Source organism: Numida meleagris, chromosome 3 (genome assembly GCF_002078875.1).
Source record: "Numida meleagris isolate 19003 breed g44 Domestic line chromosome 3, NumMel1.0, whole genome shotgun sequence".
In the NCBI taxonomy this organism is placed as follows: domain Eukaryota; kingdom Metazoa; phylum Chordata; class Aves; order Galliformes; family Numididae; genus Numida; species Numida meleagris.
Window position 1 is genome coordinate 73,638,356 of NC_034411.1, and position 26,736 is coordinate 73,665,091.

The 26,736-nt window shown below is 36.4% G+C and overlaps 2 long non-coding RNA genes across 6 annotated transcripts in view; one reads left to right on the forward strand and one right to left on the reverse strand.

Moving 5' to 3' along the window:
• Positions 1 to 2,571, reverse strand: part of LOC110396946 — a 31,309-nt gene extending 28,738 nt beyond the window's left edge. For all 3 annotated transcript variants that reach the window (XR_002437388.1, XR_002437387.1, XR_002437389.1), the window contains exon 1: positions 2,427 to 2,571. This is a non-coding gene — a long non-coding RNA (uncharacterized LOC110396946). The remainder of the gene's footprint in view (positions 1 to 2,426) is intronic.
• LOC110396647 lies at positions 2,640 to 25,025 on the forward strand. Of its 3 annotated transcripts, none has more exons than XR_002437129.1 (5): positions 2,640 to 2,862; positions 4,188 to 4,231; positions 6,613 to 6,663; positions 9,023 to 9,192; positions 9,698 to 10,096. It is a non-coding gene; the product is annotated as an uncharacterized LOC110396647 (long non-coding RNA). The 3 variants fall into 3 exon arrangements; XR_002437130.1 differs by having other exon boundaries at positions 9,127 to 9,192; XR_002437131.1 differs by lacking the exons at positions 9,023 to 9,192; positions 9,698 to 10,096 and adding an exon at positions 24,943 to 25,025.

Below are 26,736 nucleotides of genomic sequence, written 5' to 3' on the forward strand. Positions count from 1 at the left end.
AGAGCATTTATCCATACAGAAATATACCATGCCAAGACAGTTGGCTGCAGGGACAAAAAAATATTTTGTGGTGTATTTTCTTTATTAGTAGACATAGCCATAGATTCTAGACAATGAACATCATGCACTCCCTATGTCAATATGTCTATTTGGATTTTGCACACTTACTCTTAGCTTTGGAAGGTTAGTGTGTTATGTGCACCAATCCAAAAGCCAGCAAGATTTAAGTGCTACTGCAGAAGGCTTCATGTATTTATTTTTAACTAAGGTAAGCAGAAGATTAAAATCAACCCAATTCTTTATTAAGGCAATGCTTTGTAATAAAATTTCTTTCATAAAATAAAACATTCTGTGGGAGTCATAAATGATTCTGTACAAATTATGTCAAACTCTGCCTAATTCCCAGAAACATTTTAAGATGAATTGATGCAAGAGGCATGCTCCAGCCTGAGCATTGCATGTCATTTGTTTTGTGACATTCAAGGCTGAAGATAAATCCCTGAATGTCAGAGAGACATTCAGGATTCCATGCAGTAGTGTCTGCAGAGAGTGTTTGACCTTCATAGAAGTACTTGCTGGGGGCATTCTGGTCTCTTGAATGCTCATAGGAAGCCACAAATACCTGTGGCCTATTTTGGCAGAACATTAAGTCTAGTGTTGAGCAATTTTAGGTTCCAACAGAGCTTGAAATGCAATTGAGCCATTCTTTTTCAGCACAAAATACCAGGTGGTATTTTGGCTTCCAGTTATCACAACATCAAAAGTTGGAGATCTACCCTTAGTGAATTTAGGATTAAGTTCCATAAAAATAATATGGAGATGCTGTAAACTTCCTCAAAACCCCATTCTTAACCTGTTAAATCTTTCTAAGCATATCTATGTATATGTTTTTCTAGCAACTCCAAGTTCATTATATTTGTCATTACTACTTATCTAGAACTGCCTAAGCAGAAAAATTCATCACAATCTTCAGATGCAGGTTTCTTATGATACGGAATAAATCAGGTATTCTTCTCTGCTTAGTTATTATTCCTGTATTTTGCAAGCTTCCTGGGACAGTATAAACTTTAAAAGTTTTTGCTTTTGAGAATAGTGATATCTTCTTAGGCTCTGATTGTATTCTTTTCCCACGTATTGTGATATTGTTTTTACAGTAATTAAATTTCTGTGTTTCATCCTTCCTCAGGAAAGTAGTGACTATCTTTGAAGTGATCTGTTTCACTGAACAGATGCAAGGAGTGAGGAGTACATGTTCTGAAGAGAGAATTGGCTTGATATTTGACTATAAACATATAAGCTAAAGGCCTGCTTTCTTAACAATGACACGTACCTTCTAATGACTTCACTTCAAGATACATTTCCTACCATACCTATTCCTATATTAAAAAGTAATTTGATATATTTGTAAATTTTCTTATTAATGACATATTTTAAAGCATTCTAAACCAATTAATAACCACAGCATATTTCTACAGTGGAAAAATCGTAAGAGAATGTCTGCTTACGCTTTTGTAGTGTTTTGTAGCAGCTTATTTAAATATCCCATTAAATAGAATACAAAATGTTTGATCAACTGTTTGCTTTCCTTCTCCACTGTAAAAAGGAGGCACTTTCTTGGCTAGAGAATGTGAATATATAATTCCGAAATGCATCATGAGCTTCCAGCAAGAAATTTATAACTCATGTTTCCTTATCTGCAAGAAGCATACTCCCATTATGGAATAGGTCAAGCATTCTTTTTGCCTAGACCACATTAGACTGCTTTTGAGGGCTGTCCTGGGGGTTAAGAAGCTCTTGCTGAAGGACTAACAGAAGATAGTGGAAAGTTCAGAATATTAAAAAAATACAAAGGATCAGAAGCATTATGGTCAAAACCTTCCTGCAGTGTAGTCATCAACATACATCTGGAAAAGTTCCACTGAATCCAGAGAATTACTCTGGAATTACCCCAGAATAACTATAAGCAAAAATAAACCAAGTCAGGAGAAAAGAACAGTATAGAACAAAATGCACTTAAACATAACTGAAAAACTTGAGAAGATAAACTGTCACAACAGTAAAACAGAACAATTGTGCCACTGTTTAACTAAAAGAAACAAGCAGATCAATGATAAATCTAATTTTGTCTTAAATACGAATTAAGCCAATTTTTTTTTCTGAATTGTGAAAAAAAAATGAAAAGAACATTTTGAATCCTTAGGTTTGGAAGGAAAAGGTGTCAGTTTGCACACAAAGACAGTATCTAGCACTTTCAGTACAACTGGAAGCAATAAGAATGTGTGATTTAAAGCTTGTAAAAAGATTAGCACCTCTCATTACAGTACAGCTTATAACTTAAAAGTCACAGCAGTCTTCAAAACTTGGGACATGAAATTTAAAATATGCTGCAGGTATCTTCTCAGCAAATGTGCTGACTGCAAATATACCGTTTCCTTCTTCCGTGGGTGGACAGTTTGGGTGCGGTTACATTCCACAGTGAAGCAAGGAACCGCCTCAGCAGAGCAACCAAACTCCTCCAGGCGACAACCTCCCAAGCGCCATTGCCTTCCGCCTGCCGGCGGCCCTGATGAATCGGGGCGGGGCCAGGAGCCGCGTCACACACTGCAATTACAAAGGCGGCCCCTAGGGAGCGCTGCGAACTCAGTGAGCAGTCAGAGGGTGTGCGGCGATAGGAGCGTGGCACAGTAGTTTGCCTTGGTAGGGCAGGCAGGGAATGTCTGCCGCTTGGGAGATAGCTTATCTGCTGTCTTCCAGGTAACAAATCTAGCCATGATCTCCACTAGGCAGACAGCTCTTGCCAAAAAAAGCATGAGGCTTCTCAGACTGAGTGCCTGCCCAGAAACGCAGCTCTTCAGGTCTCTGGTGGGTGATATGCTCTGTATGGTGGTAGAGCTCGAGAAGGAGGTGGAGAGATTAAGGAGCATCAGAGGGTGTGAGCAGGAGATAAACTCAGTACAGGAGAGATGTGGACTTGTTAGAGCGTGTCCAGAGGAGAGCCACAAAAGTTATCCAAGGGATGGAATACCTTCCTTATGAGGGCAGGCTGAGAGAGCTGGGGCTGTTCAGCCTGGAGAAGAGAAGGCTCCAGGGAGACCTGATAATGGCCTTTCAGTATCTAAAGGGGTCTGTAAGAGGGAAGGGACAGACTCTTTAGCAGGATCTCTTCTGATAGGACAAGACAAAATGGTTTCAAACCAGAAGAGGAGAGATTTAGTTTGGACATGAAGTTTTTTGCAGTAAGGGTGGTGAAGCACTGCAGCAGGTTGCCCAGAGTTGCGGTGGAAGCCCCATCCTTGGAGACATTCCAGGTCAGGCTGGATGGGGCTCTGAGCAACTTGATCGAGATGCAGATGTCCCTGTTCATTGCAGGGGAGTTGGATTAGATGACTTTTAAGGATCCCTTCTAACTCAAGGATTCTGTGATTCTATGATATGACTTCTAGCTTGGTGCATTGCATTCAGTGGATGCCATTTGAAGCAAACTTCCCTCAGAGCACTGCCTTTGCACTTCTGTGTTCTGAACTCCATTCTCATGGCACGTGCTTGTAAAATTCATGCTATAATGTATTTAATGTAATCTTTAAGGATACAGACTTGCAAAGTCAAAGGCATTTGGCTATATAACTGTTCTAATGTGCAAATGTTAAGATACTGCACTCTGTGATGAGCTTGTGTGCAAGCCCCTGAATTATCAGCATGATAGCACATAGTGTTATTAGTGTTATCTGAGTGTTAATTGCTTTTGCCTTGCTTTGCCTTTGAAATCAGGACAATATTAAAAATAATTCTTCTCTGTGCAGGTACATCAGGTTAGGGTCAATGAATAAAACTGTGCAAGTCCGGATTCTTTTGAAAATCAACAAATGTTGGTAATTTATGTCAAAAATCACAATCATGAGGAAGAACTGGATGTGAAACACAGTGCACATAACTCCTATTTTATGTTGTTTTGGGGACTGTTTCCTTCAAACACTACCTTCCTTGCCTTAGTTGGGGCATTATACAATTTTACATACAATTCAGCCTGAGATTCAAATACTTAACTCTAATTGTCTATACATCTGTCAGGTATCAGAAGTTTTGTCGATGTCAGTAGAGAATTAATCCACAGAAGTAATATAGCCTGGGGAGTTAATAAGTTAAATGTAGATATTATTTTACGTACTCTGATGTGTCTTGTCCTACAGCTGCATCTGGCTCAGTCTCCAGAAAGATCTGCTGCTCCAGAAAGGTACAGATCATCTTTAGCGCCATTCTTATGAGCATATCTTGGATACTCTCTAGCATTTTAAATAGCACTAGAGAGCAATATTTAAGCAAACAAATCACACCTTAGCTGTTTATGCTCAGTTGACATAAGTTGCCCTCTAATCTCTATTAATTGCATTGACTAAATCTCCACTGATGGTAATGGAAAACTATACCTCTGGATGTCAACATACAGACTTTCAGTGACAGTGTCCCATAATTAATTTAATTTTAGCTGGCCATAGTGAAGTCTAGTTAAAAATATCCTAACATAGTATCAACAGCCTAATGAGTTTGATGATTAGTTAATATTTGATCAGCTTTCATTATCTTATGGTAAAAAGAATCTCTTCTGTTATTAGAATTATGATCTGATTAAAATTTAGAATCATAATCACCTAAACTTTTCTGTTTTGGTAAAACAGAGGGTAAGAAAAGAGAATTCTACCACAACTGAATGTTAATGATGGCAAGAAAGTATTTAGTGATACAGAAAAAAAATTGGGAAGAAATAAAAAAATGAAAGAATATTTGATGGCTTGGCAAAAACAAGGTCATAAGGTTGACAAGTTCTTTCTGGGAACCTGAGAAAAGTTGAATTGCATCAATTCTTCATGTCCCTCCATACTTTATCCACTTCATCTTCATGAAGGACTAACTTCCTGAATACAAATTAGGTCCAATCATGATCCCATTATAGCGAGTAGTAAAACCCCCATTAATTTTAGTGGGTCAATGGATGACCTGAAATGTGTTATCTAACTGATTTGTGGATATATTGAAAAAAAAAAAAAAGGGGGGGGAAGTTTCATGAAACCATACTAAATTAGTTTCTGCTCTACTTACCTATTTTTTGCCTTAGAAATTCAGTTTTTCCAAATCATGGATAACTTTTTTTTTTCTGTATAATTAATTGAATTATGAAATTGCCTGTTCTTAGATAGACCTGGCAAATACTGAAGGAAAGAGTTCCAAAATCTATTTTTCTTAGTACAAACAACTGTTTACATATTTCATTCACAAAAATTGAGCAGCCCATAGTCAGAGGAGTAGCTTGAGCAGATATTTCAAAGGCAACCCACAAAATGAGAGAAATCATTAAAGTATTTAAATTTGAAGGAACACAAATGCACACACACACAAAACCAACAACACACAAATGTATTAAATGCAGTAGATGTTTGTGGACAATTTACTGGGAGAGAGGAGAAAAAAAGATAGAGAATAAACTGGGTACATTTTATGTTAAATTATTACATGGTTCTGTTACTGGGATGTGTATTTTTTTCCGGATTTGCATAATTAGTAGAGTTTTGGACTGTCTACTGAGTAATGCCCCAAAGGGGAGAAACAACATAAATTTGCTAATACTGCATCCTCCTTGCAGTAAGTGTCTTGTATATTTAATATTGTAATGGCAGTTTGAAAATGAACTACGCTGCAGTGTTTTCACCATCTTTATGCAACATTTATTCTTTTGTAAAAAGTAAGTGGTTCAAATTCTGTAATTAATGGACACTTTCTAGAACCAGATTGAATTTGTCTCCTCTGTCTTCTGGGAAGCTTGCAAGGAGACGGTGGAGAGGAGAAAATTCTTCAGAGTGTCTAGAGACTGGCAAAACTAGAAATGGGATAAAATATGACCAGAGAGGATCTGTTTTGTTCTCATTTGGTCATCAGATTTGGGGAAAGGAGCTACTTCTTGACAAGCTATATATAGGAAGGATGGATCTGGGTTGAGGAGTAGCATTGGTCGCCCATTTTGTAAGGAGAATGTGACCTGCTTGTTTCCTCAAAGATTGTTTTAACTAATAGCAGAAAGATGCACTGATTAATTTGACTTTAACTTCCATCTGGAAAGTTCGTACTGTTCTTCTGCAGACTTATATTTGCTAAGTATTTTGTAGACTTTTTTTTTTTTTTTTTTTTTTTTGTCTGTGGATGTCATTAGGTGTTTTGTAGACTCTCCTGAGCCAGACAAACTAAATGACCGGTAGGGTCTGTTATTCTTAACTGGACTTCTTTCATGTTATTTTCATGATCTTTAGACACACATACTAAAATTCACAAAGTGAAAATATGAGGAAGTTGCTGGTAATTCACACAGTAATTTGTGTTTATTTTGTCACACAATCTGCGAGTCATTGTTTAATTTACGTCTGGAAGAACTGTCGTTTGAACTTTGTCTTTCCCTTACATAGTTTAGCAATGGGATAAGACATAGTAAACTTACAAAACAGAAGTACCTGTGTGAGTGGACAAAGACCCTAACAATACAAAAATTAGAATATGTTATATAACCTGGATATTTTAATTTTTTATGTTTTTGTTTTGTTTTGTTTTTTACTTAAAACTATTTTTCAGTGGTTGGAGTACGTACTACAACATCCTCTGTTCCTGAATTTCCTCAGGCATGTAAGTGCAATCAATCTATATCCTTTATATACATTCAAACATTACTCTCCCTAGAGATTCCTGTGGGAAATATTCTTTTCTCACTTTGCTTCAATCAAAATCATCAGCCATGGCATATTGATTACAGCATAAAAAAAATAAGTCTCCACAAACCTAACTGAGTAGCAAAATAAGGTAAGTAACATAGGAATACTTTGCTGGTATGCAGTATTTACTGCTTCATAGGAAGCTCTCAGGAGAAGCAGACTAAAACCTTATGATAAAAGTTCCCAGATTTTCATAAAATGAAATTTTCATTTTCATTTCATAGAATGGAATTTTCATTCTATGAAAATTTACTTTAGATTGTTCAGATTCTCCACAGAAAAGTAAGGAAAGATATACAGAAAATTAAATATTAAAGAATTTTTACAGAATTACCAAAACATTGTAAATTAACAATTGAAATAATTTAGAAAATGTGTAATTTTATAAAATGGTACACAGGTTGACTTCTCAGTGCTTTAAAGATTTGACTGATCTTATATACAATACTTAACAACAATGAGTATTAACTTTACGTCTTTATAATAAGTGTTAGTAAATAATGTGATTAGTGTACAGACACTTCTTCAAATGTAGTAGGACATTTAAGATCTACAGCTAATGTCTAACCATCTCCCCTGATCAACACAAGAAAGAGAGAATGCTGACACAGCATAATCTTTTTAATAATTAAGAAAGATAGAAAAGAAATTACCAGAGGAACTGAGCTCTAGTTGTGTAAATTTTAAATATTCACGTGTGAATATTTCTTTACCTTTAGTCTTTGGACTTAGCATTTAAACTACATACGATCTGGTCTTAAGTATCAAAGGTAATGGATTCAACAGACATCAGTTAGCTTCTTCAAAATCTGGAGAATCTGTTAGGGATAGATATGGTGTAGGTTATCATGGCAGTGGCAGGAGGAAAGTCAGCAAAAACAAAAATTTATCTCTCAGTGGGAAAAAATTCTGACACTTGCCTGGCTACCCACATTTGGGTGTCTTCTCTTTGCTTAATCTGAACTTATATTTACTAAACATTTGTGGATATTATAGAAGATTGAAATCCACTGCAGCAAGCATAGCTGAATCCCGTAGGATTTAAGGATCCTCTCTATGTAACACTACTGTGGTCAAATTGAAAAACAGTAGAAGAAGCGAAGCATAGTGGCAAAAATAATCTCTAATGTCTGCAATTCTTCTGTAATTAGATTATATAAGATCTTTCCACTAAATGCTGCTGACAGTCCACCACTTATTATGTTTTTGGCTTGGACAGTTGCTAGGACACTCACCAGTTCAGGTCCTCACCAGTATTATATTTATTTATGAGGTGTGAGTGGCCTGTTTTGTCAGCAAGTTCTTGGGTACACTGAATCCCAGCAACAGGAAGCAGGGAATAGTCATAATCTAAAAACTTTCCCACATCTGTCTGTACCTCTGCGTGTAGATCCTCTGGTATTGTTCAAAGATAACAAAGCCAAAAAATACACTCTTAGATGAATTTCTGCTATTTAGACAACACGAGATATCACCCAAGGGTATTACACAAGGAAGATCCTAAGGAATAAGGTTACAATCTGTGCTACAAATACATACCTTTCTTTCTCTTCCTGCTTTGATTCAGTAGAGAAGTTCTTCAATTCTTTATTACTGGTGAAAGCAACTATTTCCTAAAATGGATTAAGATACACAATGTAAATCTAAGACAAGACTATTTGGTTTATGCAAACAAGGAAAAGGAAAATTAATAAACTATACATCTAGGAACTTGCAACAAATTTGCTTACTAAAGCTAACAATTTACCCTTGCCATGAGGAAAAGATAAACCTGAATCGTGACAGAAGCAGAGAAAATAACTCAGATGATCATTGTCCTATGTGGGTTGCTGATGTGACAGATCATGTGCATATTAAATCATAAGATTATAAGGAGTTGGTTTGTGTATTTATTTATTTTAAACTTTTCATATGTGAACAAAGCACCATGAAGTGCTTTTTTGTTTTTTGGGCACCTTAACTTCAGACTGGACACAAGTTCATGGGATAGACATTGGATGGTAGCAAAAGTTGGGATAAAAATCTATTATTTTATGCAATGCTTCAAAAAAAATTGTAAGAGGATGGTATTCTTTCATAAGAAAATGATCTAGTGCCCTGTTTTGTACTTATGTTTGTTTGAAGGTTATAAAGTTAGATTATTTCGTAGTGTTTGTACAAATATAAAGTAATAATTTGTACAGCCATGCATATTCATAATAAAGTCAAGTCATTGTGCAAAGTTGTTCAGTATATGTAAATTAAGTCCTGGTTTTGAATTTTCATGTCTTCAGAAATATCAGGGAACATGCCTGAATTCTGAACCTGAGAGCAGTGAGGAATGGATTTTGGTCAGCTCTGATTCCAGACTTTCTCTTTCCTGTACATCTCTTTGCAGTACAAGAACAACCCTTGGCTTTGCTAAGAATATGAAGTAAATGTTATGTTACATGTAGGAGAATTGGTAAGAATTGTCTCAATGGAAAGTAAGGGATTTTTCTGTATTTGTTTATTCCTGTGGAAATAACCACAAAAGAATAAAATGTGGCCTGTGATTTTAATTACTAAGTAAAATTTTAAACTATTACAAACCAGATTTGTGGAAATAAAAATAGTTATGTAAGAATGGTAAGATTCATATTAAAGAAATCATGCTGACTTTTCTGTGTAGTTCTGCAGGCTGCCACTGTCATCTTGGTATGAAGTAGCCACTAAAATAACTAAATCACATTTCTATGAGTTTAAAGTCATTAAAACTCAAAATATATGCCAAAATCAGGGTACTAAGTCTTTCAACTAATCACTGATTTGTAAGATTTATAATGCTCTATCTTATAAATGCCACTTCAATTTTGGCCCAAAGGAAAAAAATTAAAAAAGAGTTATGATTCAAGAATATTTTGATAGTATATATTTTTTAAAATTTATTTCATGTATTGACTTCACATTTTCTTTCCCTCTCTCTTCAGATAGCAAGTGCCTTTATGAGTTATAACCTTTCTACTTCTAGCCGTGAGAATTATTTTACATGATTGATTGGTATAATTAGGCTGTCTAGTGGAGCAGTGGCAATTCCTTGTGCTGCCAAGCAGGAGGGACCTCTGTGCTGAACTCTCACAGCCTGGAATGGCCAACAATGGGCCTGCCATGGAGAAGATGGGTCTGACCTTTGGGGAAGGTGGTGGACATGTCACTCAAAGAGCAGAGCAGCTGACTGTGAGCAGAAAGCAGCTGTCCATGTGCCTCTAATAGCTGGACACAAAACTTATATTTCATCAGGCTCAATGTAAAGGAAACAGTAGTGAGACAAGAAGCTTTGTGAATGTGTAGACTGCAGCAGAATGGATTGGACTTCAGAGTTCAAAACTCATGGCTTCCCTGTTATCTCCTTGCATATTTACAGAATATCTGTAAATATAAAAACATATTTAAAAATAATATATCCTTCAGTTATCTTCTATCCCAGTTATCGTACCCCAACACTGCAAATAGATCCTTCACATTAAGTTCTGTTTGGGTTAGCAACTCTAATGAGAAATCTGGAAAGCAAAAGTATTGTTTTTAAAAGACAGAAAGACAGGTGCTCTTTGAAAGAGAGAAGATTATAGCCAAAATGATAATTAAGCATCCCCCTCGCCAGTAAAATATTTGACTATGTATCTAGACATGTCAATCATATATACATACATACAATGATTGACATACTTTCTTATTTGGCCTGCAAAACGAAATAATTCTAAATCTGCATTTAAAAACAAATAATGTTTCCTTGAGAAAAACACAAACAAAAAGGACTATAACCTCTGTTATATTTGTTTTTTTATGTTTGTTGTTTTGTTTCAGTGGTTCTTAATTTCACTTGTCTTAGTTATTGTGATTAAGAGCCATTACAAAGGCAAATCAGAAGAGGCTTTGTGGTTCTAAACAGCAGGTAAACACTAACTGTAGTTCTTGATGCATTAATCCAATTAAAAATGCAATCAAGTTGGAGAATTTGAAGTTAAAACAAGGGCAGGGTGAGTGGACAGGAGTCTTGGAACCTAAATTGTCTGGAAGGAAGCAGCTGGAAATATATGAAGAATCTGTATGAACTTGATAAAATTCCTTTTAAAAATACATATGTTGAAAATAGATAAGAGTTATTAAGGAGCCAGATGTTAAATATTTTTGAGTGATATGATCTTAGCCAAAAAAAAGAAGCTTTGTGTGTGTATGTTTATGCAGATAACAACAGTAAACTGCCCCCTTAAAAACTGCTATAAATTTCCATATCACAGCTGCCCAGGGTGCATAACAAGGAGAATATTAGTAATGTCCAGATGCACATAAATCTACAGGGATGCCTCTTGCCAAGAGCAAAATGAAAGGGATGACAGTGTCAATCACATCCAATAGACTATGTTAATTCTTTTCAAACAGTTTTTTCACTCTCAAAAATTGTGCTCATTAATAATGTATGGTCAGTATGAAGAAGAAGGAATGTTGCATCCAAAACCGATACAATTCATTGTTCATCTCTATACTCATCTGAACAATAAAGCCCCATTTCTGAAGGACAATTTTACTTTTGTCTTTAGGACTGTGCTGAAATGATTTCAAACCTATTATACTAATTGGCCCCTTTGGTTTTTGAGCGTTTGCTGCAAATGTTGTGCTTTAAGGGACTTCTTTCCCCCACTGCCTCCAATCCCCTTCCTTTGTCTGAGTGGCATTTCTGGATTGTATGAGTAACTTAACAAGCTTTTCAGAATTGCTGGGCGAGTGATGGTGTAGAGTTTTTTCTCTGCTCCTCCGCTCTGTTGTTCGAACAGCTGTCAGGAAGGTGGGCCTGTGGGTTTGCAGATATATTTTGAGACTAACAGATTGTAAACTCGCATATGAGAACAGAAGAAATACTTAGAATCTGGAAAGGTTATCCACCCCTTGGAGACTAATCTCTTAATATATTATTTTTGTCAGAAAGCACCTCAGTTTCTTCTCAAACAATCACATTATTTTTGCTTCACAAATCATTCAGAGTCATGTTTATAACGACTTGCTTATAAAAGAAGATGTCTTTTTATACCTGTGTGAATTCAAGTTTTATTTGCTTTCTGTGAGTTCTCTTTGTTCTATCATCTAAAATGACAGCCTGTATTTGAAACAGTGACTTGTAATGTTGCTGCCCCAGAGGACAACCAGATCAGCAAGAGATAGATCAGTGCACTTTCCTCCATTGCTCTCACAGAAGAAACAGTCAGAATAGGGTTGACTATCAAAATACCTAGCTTTTCAGGTTGCTTGTCACAGATAGACCGTTCAGCTTTGCACCAACTGTAAAGGATGGTTTTTCTCAGTTCCTAGACTGACTCTTGCTCTTCCTCTCTTTTCCACACACATATATACACAAATATATATGACACTAAGGGTATATCTCTACACAACGGGAACAGGAGGAGTTCATATTGCACAGCCCCTTGATCTTTCCAGTCAGTCAGAGTTAAGTTCGGACTTTGAATATTTTTTAGATCGGTTTACAGCACTGCAGTGGTAAGAAAGGAGAAGAAATGTTCGTCAAACCTGCAGCCTGGTAGCTCCCAACCTCACAGTCTGTTTTCATTTTATAACACACAGAACTGTCCTTTTGATCCCCTTCTGACATCATTGCTGTCTCACTATAGTCCATGAGGACTCATAGATCTTTCTCTTCTTTTGACTCAGTTAAAATCTATAGCTATTGCTAAATCAGGTCCTGATCATTTTAAGTAATGTTATACCAATCCACCCAATTTTTGGCTTGTCATATGCTTTCTTTCTTTTTTTTTTTTTCATGATAAATGCCTTTTTTAATTTTGAAAATATTCCAAGCAGACTTTATATCTTGTAGAGGTGTATTGTATGAAGTCTCAGGTCAGGAACTGTTTCACTGTATGTATTAAATTATCCCTTATGCAGGCTCTTTTATATCTTTTTTATCTTTGTCTCAGTATATAATATATGATGATTTTTTTTGTTATAGATGCCTCAAGTAATGCGTTAGAATATTTGGAGATGGTAAGCCTAGAAAAAGAAATAGCTAAGGTTAAATGAAAATTAATTTTGAAGATCCCAGTTAGAAAGTAAATATAGAGCTCACCAGAAAGCAATTAGTGAAAAGGGACTTTCAAACATGAGAAAATTATACAATGTGTGGTATTTTTGGAAACTATCCAAAATCATGCTCTCCTGGCTTTTAGAACTTATCCTCAGCGCAATCTCAGAAGTTGTGAAATGTTAGACAAATTAGATCCATTACTTGTTTTTTTAATGAATATTTGAATTAAAAATCACAATGGTACTTCAAAATTTTCAATTTGAAAGTGATTATGGAGAGAATTGTCTGAAGCATGGATGTGTTCTTTATGAACTTGAATTACGTCAAAAGAAAAAACCCAGGAGATAGATATAGTACAAGATTTACATACTGCTTAACTCTCACATAGGGAAAAAAGAAAACACAGGTGTAAATACTTGATTCACGGTAGCTATACTGGGCTGAATAAGTCTTTTCAACCGAGAGCAACAGAGAAGGTAGATCAAGAAAATGTTTGAAACCAGTCCAGGGCAATCTATTAAGGAACACCAAGCATGCCTGAAATTCGTCTCCATTCTTGATTCCAGAATTCTTTTTAAGGATTTACTAGTAATTTTCTCTCATTGATTATTATTCAAAATATTGTTAACTTTCAGTTAGCACTTCAACTGAGTCTTCAGGGGCTTAGAGATAGAATTCTGATATGCTTTTGGTGATTTTTTTTTTTCACATAATATGACCACCGTTATGCTTTTCTTTTTGTTTATACAGTATACTCATACAGTATACTGGATTTACGGGTTAAAGGTCAAGTTCTTCATCATCTCACAGAAGTTTTTTTGAGACAGGTGCATCAACTCAAGGACTTGGCATGATCAGATACCTTTAATAAAGTTCACAAGAGAAGTTTTCTTCCGTATTTAGATCCTCTCCCTCAAAACTTACATATACTAGGGTAGGACTGCAGGGCCCATATATCTCCTATAACATGTTATCCAAATTATTCTAGGATAATTCTACTTATTGTTTTCCCATTTAGGCAGATATCTCACTTGCAAGTTATACTTGACCTATCTGGCTACAATGAGCTCCACAGTTCAAAACTATGGTGAATTTTGCAGAGAGTTGCAAATAACAGGAAATATTTTATTTTGCAGTTCATATTGAAAATGTAGATTGATGACATTCCTCAGAATTTGGAAACAACAGATGCTCCGTGTGTCAGGCATATATACAGTCCCAGGAATAAAGATAATCTGGGCTTTGCAGGGAAAAAAAAAAAAAACAAAACCCAATATTTTCTGAAAGATTTTGGAAACGGTAAAAAAGCTGCACATAAAGGACACATTGATGTGAAGAAACAGAACTTTGAAAGTTAGTTTGGGAAATGATAGGAAAATTTTCAAGGTCTGAAAATTTCACTGGAATGTTCCTAGATACTTTTATTTTCAAATTCAAAAAAAAAAAACCTTGAGCATGAGTTTTCATTTTAGTGAAACTCTGAAAATGGAAATGAAATAGTTTTTTATAGTCCAATATGTTCTAATTTATTCTTTATTCTGGAATAATTTAAGCTCTAAGTATCTTTGTAGGTATTTCTGTAAATGATCCGTGAGAGTGATATTTTTTCTCAGAAGAATTCATATTGTTTAACCTGATCATGCCAGACAATTTATCAGACTAGACTCAGAAGCCTATCTTAGTAGAATCAATTTAAAAGAGACTAACCAGTAACTGAAGAATATACACTGTACCAACCACGGTGAAAGCATCACTTCAAGTTAAATGCATATGATGACTTTGTTAGGAAATTCATTACAAAAGATAATAATAAGAGTTTACTATTACAGAAAATAGTTCGCAGTTTCCATCAGATACTTGCTTGGAATAGGATATTGTAGTACAGTCAACTCCAGTTATTCAGCTTTATAAGAAAGTCAGAAAAATGTGGACCTGCAGTAAGAAATCTGCGTGTACACAAGATTAAAATATTTTAGAATAATTGAAAAGTAGTTTTGCTCTCAAAAAGAATCTATGTACTTAATTTAAAATTAATGCAAATTGTATTTTAATTTCTGGATCTATTTACTGAGTATTTGCTTAACTACCAGTTTAATGGAAGTAAAATGAAAAAGTAGAACACCACGTAACAGTCAGACAGAAAATCTGACCCAAAAGGCATCATATAAGAAAAGCATACACATTTTGCTGGATAAAAGTAATTTACTCGATAATATCTAGAGCCATTTATGGACTCTTCCTGGGAGTGCTGTTGTAGAGACATGGACTAAAGAAAGTCTATAACCCTGTAGAACATAATCTCACTTATGGCTGATAAATGGACTTCTCTTGCAATTTGAGCTGAACAAGACTATTTTCAAGTTATGTTTTTATAAGTATTTATGAAATGTTCACCACTTCTTATAACTATTTGCTACTTCTCTTATGCTTAGAGGAGAACATTTTGTATTATGGAGGTGGATGATTCAATGTTTTGGAAATATGCTGGTCAAGAGAAAGCCTTTGAAAGATCATATAATAAATGTACACTGCATTCCAGTAGTTGTTAAAGGCCATGCCAAGCTGTATGAAGTGTTTTATTTTTTAAGGCATGTGTACCACACCTGCATCCCTTAGCACCAACAGTGCTATGTGCAAATCCTTCCAACCTTCTTTACTAGTGCCTCTCTAGGCAATCTGTAGCTGTGGCAGACTTCCATCCCACATTCCTGTGAAACAGCCCTGTATAGCAGGTCATATTTACCTCCATTTGGAGTCTACATTCAAAGAGTTGAGATGCTTCATTTGCTGCAAAATCATAGTAGCTCACCTTCAGTGAAAGACATCAAAATAAAGACAGTAACACTCCTTTTTCTTCTTCTCTGGCACATGGTGTGAATTTTCAAAAATCAAAGCATTTCACATAGAATTGAGCTGCAGCTGCGGTCTGTCAGCAAGATCTGTATTCTCATACAATCTACAGCCAAGCAGTAGGTGTATGGCAAACTTTTTCATTCAACAACATGCATGCCACATGCCACAAATTAGCTTAGCAATCTCCGGCAGTTTGTATAAATGCTTTCCATCTTCTCAAGTAACATCACATGTGGCATTCATAATCTGTTAGAAGACAAACTGTGCCTGTTTTTGTCACTCTCTGAATCTCCAAACTTCTAATGAGAAACAAATGCAAGGTTTGTTTGTTTGTTGGGGAGGAAGGTTACTGGATTTTATCCCACTTTGATTATTTGTGCAGAACTGTTCAGCTTTGGTAACACCATTCAAAATCTAGTTTGAGCTCAGTACAGTGGAAGTAGAGTAGAAGAAATTGATAGATCCTATGTGGGTAGCTCAGGAAGATAGTAGGTCCGTACTTGTTTTGTTGCTATGCTTGTAGTGGGGATGAGGGGGAAGGGGTAGAAGGAAATTACTGCAGTCAAGGAAAGTCTATGGTAGTCATAAAATAAAGGCAGGAATTTTATAAAAGCTCTTCTGACTCTTATATTCATGTAGGCCTTTTCTTTTTCTAGTTAGTGGAGAAGGTACTCCTCCAGAGAGCAGTAATTGTGCCCTAGAGCAGACCTGATCCAGGTCCCAGGTGCATCTTCCTGAGACAGTTAAATGGAAGGAGTACGAAGGGAAGGGCTTCAGTCATACCACATCAGTGTGAACATAGTGGGAGAGTAGGGAATGGTGCCCACTGTACAGGATGATGCAGTGGATGATGTTTCTGAACTGCAAGACATCAAAAGATGCAAAACATCAAACATTACCAGTTGAATTTCTCTATTTTCACTTTTTTTAATAGCAAGTTTTCATGTTTATTTTAAGAGGAAGCAAACAAATACAAGATTTCATGGTCGGGAAGGTACCTTTTTCTTACTTTAAACATGTAAATGATCCCACTAATTAAATTCCTCATAGATCAGAAAAGAAGGAAAAAAATTAAACCCAACAAGTATTCAATAATACTCCTTCTAATGGGTATTTTATGGTGTCTTTTTTATTTTATATTCTTTTCAAAATGCTTAATTACACTTCTATATGTTAAACGCTTATTTTATTACTGACAAGATTGGTTACATGAAACTGAAAAAAAAAATCACAAAGTGACATTAACTAGCATTTCAATTGGCAAGTGTGATACTTAGAAAACAAAGCAAAAATAAATTGACTTTAGCAACATTTCTACTAGAAGAGACATACTAGAATAACATAATAAATTGCATATCAGCTACAGTGTAGCAGAACCTGACGCAGTGGGTCATGCCTAACAGTACAAAAAATATACCATATATCACAGTAAAGTTTTGATCTTCAACATCACATTGTATGTGAATCATGAGAGCTAAGAACAGTGCACTGTTTATTTTTCCAAATTTATTTACACTCAGAGTCCAGTATTAATAGCCCCTTTTTACTTTGGGTTTATTTGTAAATCCTTTATAGGCTCCACGGCTATCCACGTAAGGAAAAGAGACAATGCTGGGGCAGTGAATACTTCTCCTAAGAAGACTGTGTGCCTTCTCTCACAAAGAGATGATTAATTTGAACATAGAATCATAGAATGTCTTGGGTTGGAAAGGACCTCAAAAACCATCAAGTTCCAGTACACCCGCCACAGGCAGAGTTGCCAGCCACAAGATCAAGTATTAGATCAGATTGCCCAGGGCCCCATCCAGCCTGGCCTTAAACACCTCCAGGGACAGGGCATCCACAACCTCTCTGGGTGACTTGTTCCAGCATCTCACCACTCTCTCATTAAAATCTTCCCTCTGACATCTAATCTAAATCTCCCTTCCTTTAATTTAAAACCATTCCACCTTGTCCTATCACTATCTACCTATGTAAAATGTTGATTTCCCTTATGTTTATAAACTACCTTTAAGTATCAGAGTGCTGCAATGAAGTTTCCTCACAGCCTTCTCTTTTCCAGGCTGAACAAGCCCACTTCCTTCTGCCCGGATTCTTAGGAGAGGTGCTCCAACCCTTGGATCATCAACATGGCCCTCCTCTGGACTCTCTCCAAAAGTTCCACATCTTTCCTGTGCTGGGGTCCCCAGACATGGATGCAGTACTCCAGATGGGGCCTCATAAGGCAGAATAGAAGGGGACAATCACCTTCCTCACTCTGCTGGCCACCCCTCTTCTGTTGGAACCCAGGATACCATTGGCCTTCTGAGCTGCAAGTACACACTGCTGACTCATGCTAAGTTTTTCATCAACCAGAACCCCCAAGTCCTTCTCAGCAGACTGAGAAGAACTCTCAGTCTGTATATATAGCTGGGATTACCTCAACTCAAGTGCAGAACCTTGCACTTTGCTTTGTTGAATCTCATTAGAGCCTACCTTTCAAATTTATTAAGGTTCCTCTGGATGGCATCCCTTCCTTCTGCCGTATCAACCAAACCACTCAGCTTGGTATCACCAGAAAACTTTCTCAAAGTACACTCAATCCCATCGTCCATGTTATTTATAAAGATGTTAAAGAGTACTGGACACAAGACAGACCCCTGGAGGACACTGCTCATTATTGGCCTCTACCTGGACATAGAGCCACTGATCACAACCCTCTGGCTGCAACCTTCCAACCAACTCCTTATCCACTGAATAGTCCACCCTTCAAATCCATATCTTTCCAATTTAGAGATAAGGATGTGGTGGGGGATCATGCTAAAGGCCTAGCAGAAGTCCAGGTAGATGACATCAGTTTCCTTCCCTTTGTCCACTGATGCTGTCACTCTATCAGAGGAGGTCATCAGATTGATTAGGCATGACCTTCCCATGGTGAAGCCATGCTGGCTGTCTCAGATCATCCACTCGTCTCTCATGTGCCTTAACATGTCTTCCAGAAGGATCTGTTCCATGATCTTCCCAGTCACAAAGGTGAGGCTCACCGGCCAGTAGTTCCCCGGGTCCTCCTTCCTTCCTTTCTTGTAAATGAGAGTGATGTTCCCCTTTTTCCAGCCCCTGGGGACTTTGCCTGACAGCCATGGCTTTTCAAAGATGAAACATTCCTGTATTTAAACAAATTTCAATTGATATTAATTGTTCATACCTTATGTGCATAGGGAAATATTTTCTATATAGCCTTGATAGATAGATATATATATATAGCTGGACTCAACACCTGCATAATAAGTTTCGCTCCCCATCCAGATTCATGTTTTGACATTGTGTAAGGAATTATTATTTTTTATATCATTTAAGCTTATGTCAGTCAAGAAGAGTATTAAGCTAAGCAGTAAACAGGCAACTTTATTTCTGAATAAGTTTGTTACCTCAAGGGACTCATTTTTAAAAACCTCAGAAGTATATTAATTTAAGGAGTGAAACTTCTGTGAACTAAGCCTTCTACAAAATAACCAGGAGTCCCATGTTAGAAGTAAGGAATCAGAACAAAGCACTTCAATGTAAAGTGCCGTTGAATAAAGGACTTTGAGATCATAAAGAGAAAACATGACTTTGTGTCAAGATTCTTTTGGGCAATAATTAATAGAAATGAAAATAGAATTGCGAGAATAGTCATAGAAGGGTAATGAGTCTCTGCATAAAATCAGCTCCTTATTTGAGATGTATGCATGGGTCGTTTTATGAAGTCCTCGTGGGTGGAAAATATGAGGGTATGAGCAACAGCAGCAAGCGGTGGGCAGCTTTGAAACTATTGTCAAAAACAACACCTACGGCATGGCAAGGCTTCAACCTAGGCATGTAGATTTGGGCAACAGTAATACATACTTTCAAAGACAAGATACTTAAGCAGAAAAAAAAGATTGAAAAAGGTCTATCTTCAGGAAGAGAGGCTTTGAGAAAATGTTTCTTATGTGTAAAATGTGATTCTGGAGAAGATAAAAATATTCCCTCAAACACACAACTTTTTTTCACCTCTAAAATAAAATGAAGGATGGAAAGCCACAAAGACTGTACAACTGCTTCTACATAAAGTCAGTTACTGACTATAGACAGGAAGAATAAAAATAATAATATTTCTAAAAGGTGAACCAGTTACCACTTAATATTACTAATTATATAGAAATTATAAATTTTAAGGATACTGAAGTTTCAATAAGAAACTTGGTTTTGAACCAAGAAAAGTACCACCCAAAAGATCTCCTTGGATCACTCATTCAGAGGAGGAAATAAAATACTATTTATTAGTGGGATCGTGTACTTTCATGCAATTGTTTTTGATAATGCATGTAGATATGGAACTTCAAGTCTGAAGAGCGATTAATAAATACCAGGTAAAAAATTCTAAATGTTTCTTAAGAATCCAAATCCAATTTTTATACATGACTTTGGAATTGTTATGATTTATTTTGTAGGAAGCTGAAATAGAATATTGTGTGAACCATACTATTTTAAGTGGTCAAATGTCATATCTGATTACCAAAAAAAATTAAACAAATTGCAAAATGTTCACAGGTATGGGAAGGGCAAAATTCACCAAATAAATAGTTTCTTTTCAGATATTCATGCATTTTTTAATGTTTCTGTAAGGTGTCTCACTTCCAAAAATCTCTCATACATGTACACAGCTAAATTTACACAGACACATATCTTCCCAAACAGCTGAGTAGCTCTGACATTTTCAAACAGCAAACAGTGTTTTCTTGCACTGGCTCGTACATTATACACTGAAGAGCAGTAAGACACATTGTTCTGTTTGAGTACTCATTTAGAAGTTTTAGACGGGCCCATTAAATTTTTTATCTGTGAAAATTACAAAATGAATACATAACAGAAAATCCATTAAGCAAAGAAAACAGTATCCAAAATTGAGTACTAGTAAAAACTTCATATTTATTTACACAATACATTTAATTTTTAGGCAGTTTTCTAAATTTACACATGTTTGCATAAATAATCTTTTTCAATTACTGACCTGTAATTTACTCCGATTATTTGGCTCTGTGTCGCCCACATTAGATATTTGTCTTAACAGATTGGTTTATGTTCAAGTATAATATAGACATTTCAGCTTGAGTAAATCCCAGAGGCCTGACCCTGGATATAGCCAATAAACAAGGTCTCAAAATCTGTTTTAATGCAATAAGTATAGATTTTTGTGTGCTAAACAATCTTAGAGCTTAATCCCTTCAGTGTCTGATTAATCAATAATATAAACATTAGCTGCTACCTTCCGTTTCATAACATTAGAGCAAAAGCAGTCTTTCACTTTTAAAGTCAGGACCTATTTGAAAATCTTTAAGTAATGTAAGTTCATATACAAGAAATTATGAATAGTATTAGAAATATATATATGTATATGCATATATTTCATCAATTAAGCATGAAGAGGCAATGATTAGTTTGGAAAAATTGTAAAAAAAAGGACATTTTTATAGGATAATATGCATGTTGAAAGGTGTTTCAAAATAATCTGGATCCTGTCTCTTTGTGTATTTATGAAATTTCTGATTTTGCAATCAGATATCTATGGGTGGAAAATGAAGATAGATTGTGATTCTTGTAAGTATGCATAACAGAATTTCACTCATAAACAAGGCCTTAAAACTTAGGACAACTCTTGTCCATGTGCCTATTATTAAAGTGTCAGTGGAACAAGGTTGAACCCTTCTTGGTACAAGAGAAAGTTTGTGTCCTCTGTGAATGAAGTGTACCAGTTCCCATTCCCTTGCCATTAGGGTAAATCATAGAGCTTGGTTCATGTGCATTTGACTACTTTCCTTTCTCGTCTTAAGGAAGCATGGCCTTACTCACCCATACTTCTTAGATCTGCCCTGGTAATGTATTATCTCCATAACATGTTTGAGTGCTACCTGATGAGAGCATGCTAGTTGGTGCCAAAACTGTGTCAGGAACCACGCTAACAAACAGTGAGGATGTGGGCCAGCACTTGAGCAAATGCTGACATCTCATTTTGCTCACAAGTGCTGATTTAGTCAGGGAGACTAGAACACAGCTCATCTCAGTGAACAGTTTTGTTTATCCAAAGATACATGGCATTTGGGTGGCCAGTACTGCTTACCAAAAAGATGTCCTCATGGGTCAGCAGTCCCCATGGGCACATGGCTGAGGCTTCTTTGGCTTACTGATGACCACAGACTATGTTTTTTTACAGTTTCTTTAGTTTTCTAAATCTCTCTCCAGTAAATATTAAGGTCTTAGCTTAAATATTCTGTTGACATCCTTCTGTGGGTGCACAGGCTTATTCCTTGTAGCTATCTGCCTGATAATCTATTGAACATGGTTGAAATTTGCTGGTATATGATTAGCAATAGAAATCTAATTATGAGTCTCAGGTAATACAAACAGGAATTAAATCCTTTGTTTCAGGTGCAAACACACTGAAGCAAAACATCTCATTTCATCATTCTGTTTACTTTTTTTTTTTCCCATAAGAAGACATCAGGGGCTAAGACAATCATATATGACTGTTTAAGCCTAGAGGATGTTTTTAAAAATATGCAATGATTTCTACTTTAAGATGCTCCATAATGCCTTTTTTTCTTTTGATTATGTGAATAGCTTTGCATTGTCTGATGTGATTCGTAACAATAAAACTCATTCTAATATAAATATTCAACATAAGTAAGCACCTAAGTTAAAGGGATTTGATTGTTTACAGATAATTCTCATTCAGATGAGAGTTAATGTTTTCTTTACCATGGTGCACAGCTATTTAGACTTAACTTGTGGCTAGCCTGCATTGGATGAGAGGTGTGTATGCATGGAGAAGGGAAAGTAGCTTCACTGTTGGAGATAATTGCATTATTTCTACCAAAAACCAGCTGGACATTTTAATGGAGTGAACTGAAGAGAGGAAAATATGAGCTGTCAAGTTCAACTTACGATTTAGCCAGCAGCTAAGTCCGAGTTCAGTCTGTGTCTGTGTGAGCCATGCTGGATCCTACAGCAGCACAGACTTTGTTTCACAATACAGCAGCCAGGTTATATTATAGGCCAGGCTGTCACATGAAGATAATGGTACCGCTTTACACCATGGCAACTGCAGTACTCTTGAACTCATTTTGGAATATTTTGTTCATTTCTGAACCACCTTGACTTCCCTCCACAGGTGTCTTCTATCTCAATGTCTCCATACTTTGCTCTTCTGTAAAACTTGGACATTTCTTTGGATTTACAAGTTCAAAGAGTGTTACTTAAGTCTGTCAAATAAGCCAAGAGAGAATTCTAGTAAAACAGACTGAGATATACAAGATTCTCCCTACTGAAAATCACAAAATATCTATGTATCCCTGGTAAGACAACGCAGTGTGATCATAATGGTATGATATTTTTTACTACTCAGGTGCTAAATGAAGAGTGACAAACTAGAGCATTATTTCTGTCCCGCTTATAAATGATGAAAATAGTAGAATTGATTTTGATTATAGAACTTGATGAAAATAATAGAATTGTATATTTTCTAGTAGAATGTGCAAGTTCCACATGAAGATAAAACTTACTAAGTGGTAACATCTGGACTGACATTACTGAGCTATTTTGAGACAGTATCCCCTCTGCACACTCTACTTGCACTCTACATTTTCTCTAATTTTTGCTTCATTTTGGCTTGGGAAGCAGAAATAAAATGATATTTTTCCCAGAAAAAGACTTAGACTTTTTTGTTGTTGTTTTTTTTTTTTTTCCATTTACTTGACTTCATGAACTAATGAAACTTCAGTGCTAAGACAATCTAATCAGTAAGTTGCCACTACTCACAGCTGTATTCAGCAATAACCAGAGTATAAAATTGTGTTGAATATCTCCTGCTGTTGTTTCCACACAGGAGCTTTAGTTTTGTCGCTGCAGCATGGATGTTTCTTGTTACAAGGCAAAATGAATTTAGCAGTTTGACTTCTTTTGAGGAAACACATTCTGACAAATATCTGGAAATATTCTAGGGAAAGAATGTCTCGTGTCAAACTCATTGATCTGCTGCATTGATACACACAGTGCCATCAAATTCAAGACAGAATTCCTCCTTACCAAATTACCCAAACCTTCAATGTATTAATGTCAAAATATTTTGCAGTGAAAATCTGAAATTTAAACTAAAATGCAATTATTTTTGTCGATCCAGATATATGGAATGGGGAGACATTTTCCTGTAATTTCCATGACATTTTCTAGTTCACATTATCTAGTAGTTTTTTGGTTATGTGTTACTCATGCATGTCACGACTGATAGAAAACTCAATGCAACAACAAATACGTACATGTTCAGAAGCTCACAGCATGTTTTCCTTAAGACTGAATGTGGTCACTGAATTACATAGATGATCTTTGAGGTCCCTTCCAACCCAGGCCATTCTATGATTCAATTATGTTTTTATGATGATGCTTTCATTTTATTTTCTTTTGAAAAGGCTGTACTCAACTGTAACCTATTATAAACGCTCATAAATTATTATTAGCATTTTTCTCTGTGTGAGATATAGCATATTTAGTCAACTGATGAACAAGGTGCAGTAATTTTTAAATATTTTATGTCAAAAAACCTGTAGAACCATCACATTTTATACCATTATTAGCCAGTAAATCCCCTCCTGTACCTGTCTTCAGGTAAAACATTTAAGTATTTTATATTGTGACTAAGCTTATATAATAGAGAAGAGATATCTAAAGACAATATTTGTCTAGTTAAAACAGTAAGATTCTTAAAGTAACAGCACAAAAGTACTTCAGTTTAACATTACCACCCCCTTTATTTTTTATGAGCTCACAGTAATCTTGAAGGTATACTTTCCAAACAGTACTGATGCTTCAGAAACTGTAGTCCCACAGAGCTCTTTAAACTCCATGTCCTAGGTATAACTAAACCCTCCAGTCTCAGGCAGATTAATATCAGTAGAAGATGCTAACATGCAAAATACAACCAACTGACTGGGGAAATAACAATGATTTTTCCCACTGATGTAGATCACTGGAAAGGCACTTGATTTCAGGATAAAATACCACATTAACCCAGATGAAAATTTATTCCTGATTTAACACTGGAAGTTGTAATGGTCTTCAACACTTGAGCTTGGTGCAGCTAGTCAGAAGGTAGCTCTAAAAGGGGAAAATGACTGCTATTGTCTACAGGAAGCTAAAGTAGTATAGCTACAGTTGTGACAGTACAAAATGTAGAGTTTGAAATTGTTAATCATTCACAAGAAGAGGATAAACAAGGCTTTTTCACTTTGTTTCCAGGCTCTGGGAGTTTTCCTTTCAAGATTTACCAGAGTTGACGTAATGACTTTGAAACTGGTTCCCAACAGGTAGAAATCATGGAGAACAGTGAATTGCTCATGATTTATACCACCTGATGTTCTGTCATTTGAAAATTTACTTGTTTTTGTGTTTTGTTTGATTGTTTTTCTCCTAGATAAGTTTTTTTTCTTATGTAATTCAGAACTATATTGAAACAAAAACTTTATCTTTCTACACATTTTTCTGTTCCTACACCTGAACTGATGTAGGTAGCTCCAAAAGTAATGCCTCCTATTTGTTTCCATGAAAATGACAACAGATACAAAGAGTGTAATAACACAGTATGATAGAGCAAATCCTCAGCTACAAATATATATATATTTATATACTAGCTATATATTTTCACCTATGATGAACAGGAATCTGCATACATCACTTGCAAAAATCTGGACCAGCAGAAGTGACCGTGTCGCACTGGCACTGCTGAAACACACCACCCACCACCTCACTGTGCACACACTCACTGTATGGTCTCCATAAATTTTCAGCAAGCATCAATGTCAGTGTGTGTAAAGTTTTCTGCATGGAGGAATTCAATAACATGCCTTTGCTACATACACACTTCCATGTCAGATGCCATTGTGTCAGACTGCCCCTCTGCTGCAGTCTGTCACACAGCAGCAAAATTTAATGGAATATTGGTGAGGAGGTTCAACCTCTACTGCCATACCATTAATGTCCACCTCTGAAGTTGTGGGCCAACATAATAATATAGTAGGCATTAGTTTTGGAGCAGCCTTCATCATTCCAATTGCCCTGCTGTGGGCAGTGTTGCTAGTCACTAGATCAGGCTGCCCAGGCTCCTATCCAACTTGACCTTGAAGGCCTCTAGGAATGGGACATCTACAACTTCCCTGGGCAGCCTGTGCCAGAACCTCTCAACCCTCTGAGTTAAAAATTTCCTCCTAATATCTAATATCTAAATCTCCCCTCTTTTTGTTTAAAACCATTTCCCTTGTCCAATCAGTATAAGACCATGTAAAAAGTCACTCTCCTTGATGTTTCTAAGCTCTCTTCAAGTACTGGAAGGCCACAATGATGTCACTCTGGAGCATCCTCCAGGCTGAAAAAGCCCAGCTCCCTCAGATTTTCTTAGCAGGAGAGATGATCCAGCTCTCTGATCATCTTCATGGCCCTCACGGGGACCCTCTCCAACAGCTCCACATTTTATTTTTCTGGGGGCCCCAGACCTGGATGCAGTACTCTAGATGGAGCAAGATTAGAGAGGGACAATCACCTCTCTTGCCCTACTGGCCACCCCTCTTTTGAGGTAGCCCAGGATACTGCTGGCCTTCCAGGCTACAACCACACTGCCCTTGGAGGACACTACCTGTGACTGGTCTGCACCCTGACCACAACCCTCCAGATGCTACCATCCAGTCATTTCTTTATCCATCAAACAGTCCACTCTTTTGATCCATATCTCTCCAGAGATAAGAAGGTGATATGGGATCATATCAAAGGCCTTACACAAGTCCAGAGGAACAGCATTAGTTGTCCTTCATTTGTCCGTTGATGCTGTCACTCCATCATAGAAATAATTTCTTTCTCATCTCTCAGTTTGAGCAGTGGGTCCTCATTCAACTATGGTGGTTTCCTGTCTCCTCTGCTTGATTTCTTACACTGGGGAATTGAGAACTCTTGTGCTTTCAGAAAGGCACCCTTAAAGAGTACAAAAGAGACATGGATATCCTGGAAGGGGTCCAACATAAGGCCAGTCAGATGGTGAAGGGA